The sequence below is a fragment of the Diadema setosum genome, chromosome 10 (genome assembly GCF_964275005.1).
Source record: "Diadema setosum chromosome 10, eeDiaSeto1, whole genome shotgun sequence".
NCBI lineage: Eukaryota > Metazoa > Echinodermata > Echinoidea > Diadematoida > Diadematidae > Diadema > Diadema setosum.
The window spans coordinates 10,707,583-10,709,798 of record NC_092694.1 but is presented as its reverse complement, the minus strand read 5'-3'; the positions used below and the strand labels follow the sequence as shown (position 1 = coordinate 10,709,798).

General features: G+C 40.3%; 1 protein-coding gene across 1 annotated transcript in view; it reads right to left on the bottom strand.

Annotated features, from left to right (window-relative positions):
• The window catches only part of LOC140234334 (small ribosomal subunit protein eS7-like), a 463,926-nt gene that overhangs the window by 75,949 nt on the left and 385,761 nt on the right, over positions 1-2,216 (bottom strand). The window lies entirely within an intron of this gene.

The window sequence follows — 2,216 nt, the reverse complement described above, 5'->3', positions numbered from 1 at the left end:
ATCGGCCATCTGCGCCTAACTTTACAGCACTTTCCTCTTTCGACGTTTTAAAACAATTATCATTCCAGACTTCACGTTAATGTTTTCTCGCAGTGGGTCTAAGCAGTGATTTATCTTGATGCTATAATGTTTCGAGGTTTGTTTGCCTTTTTAGTGCGACATAAACATTTATGTAATTATGAATGAACAGACAAAACTGAATAAACAAATCTTTAAATGCGGATATAAGTTATAGATGTGCATTTCATTGTTTTTCAATCGATGTGACTAAAGTCTTACACTATAGGGCAGAGTTTTTATTCTTCATAACTGTGCATGTCACAGCTGTTAGATGCTCAAATCGGATGTGTTAAGCAGCCCAAATAAAAGGACAGAAAATGGTTGTAAAACAAATCATGGGACACTGTGGTTCTGGTGACAATATTACCAACGACACAGTGTAAATACAAATTCAGGAAAGATATAATTTCGATGAAGAGATTAGATAACTCTGCTCACTCTTATGACCGGTTCTAAAATTTATAAAGATTAAAATGTTTGGTGACATAGTATGCGTTTTGCCAGGTCTTTACCTATAAGATAAACAAGAATGAAGCAAAAGCAAAGATAAGATGTTATGCAAATAGTACAACTTTTAGGTAAAACCGTCTGAGATGTGAGCTAGTCTGTAGGAAACAGATCTTCACAAAATAATAGTACCCTGTAAAACATTATGTTACAATTATATGAATAAAAACATAACTTATAAATGGATGCTCTATTAAAAAGAGAAAAAAAAACTTACAATTTTGATACACCAATATACCAGAGCGTGTTGTTTGCATTTTTGCTGTAGTGAAAACTTATTCCCCAAACTCATGATTTATTCATAATGAAATCTTGTGTCGAGTTTTTATTGCAACTGATTGACAAATTGTCCTTTATCGACGTAAATAAGCGCTGATTATTCAGGGTTTTTGGTAGTATCCATGATAGAAAATCATGGGCATTCAACATGGTCGTACTCAGGTTAGATACGATGCCTGTCTAGTAATCGTTGGTTCGAGTCCAACCAGATTATGTCTATGATTTTTCGATGAAAGGCAATTTGTGAAACAGTTGCGCTAAACTCACAACATATTTATGTCAAAGAGAGACAAAAGGAACATAGTGACTCGGATTGCACACTGATAACATCATTCATATTCTTTGGTCTTTCCCTCCCTTCTTCTTGCTTCTTCACCATCTCCTCCATCTCCTCCTCGATCATCCTCCTCCTTTTTCTCCTCATCCTTCTCCTCCTCTTCTTCTTCCTCCTCTTCTTCTTCCTCCTCTTTCTCCTCCTTCTCCTCCTTCTCCTCCTCCTTCTGCTCCTCCTCCTCCTCCTCTTTCTCCTCCTCCTCATCCTTTTCCTCCTCCACCTTCTTCTGCTCCTCCTCCTCCTCCTCCTCTTCCTCTTCTTCTTCCTCCTCCTCCTACTCACCCTCCTCTTCCTCCTCATCCTCCTCCTCCTCCTCCTTCTGCTCCTCCACTCTCATTTCAGCGAATCTTCCTCCTCCTCCTCTTTCTCCTCCTCGTCCTCCTCATCCTTCTCCTCCTCCACCTCCTCCTCCTCCTTCTGCTGCTGCTGCTCCTCCTCCTTTTTCTCCTCATCTTTCTCCTCCTCCACCTCCTCCTCCTCCTCGTTCTCCTCCTCCTCCTCCTTCTCCTCCTTCTCCTCTTCCTCTTCTTCCTCCTCTTCCTCATCCTCACCCTCCTCCTCCTCCTCCACCACCACCTCCTCCTCCTCCTTCTACTCCTCCACGCTCATTTCAGCAGGTCTACCGAGTTAAATACACAAATATGCAAGCTCACGTTACTAAATTAAATCGACACACAATTTTGTAATCATATTTCCATTCTACATGTACAATAAACTTCTTCTTCTTTTTCTTCTTCTTCTTTTTCTTTTTCTTTTTTTTTTCTTCTTCTTCTTCTTCTTCTTCCATCTTTCTCCTCTTTTCCATCGCCACCTTCTCTTCCCCTCATTTTGAGGTAAGCTTCCCGATTTTGATACTCACGAATAAGCAAGGCTCTGATTCTTTGTACACAGCAGCACAGAACATCGTGTCATGACCTGCTCGTTTTTTGTTTTTGCTTTTTTTTTCCATTGGACATGTTGGACGAACTTCGATATCCGATCAGCCATGCGGAGTGACTCTAAATTACAACTTCAATTCTACCTTCCCATCTTCGAT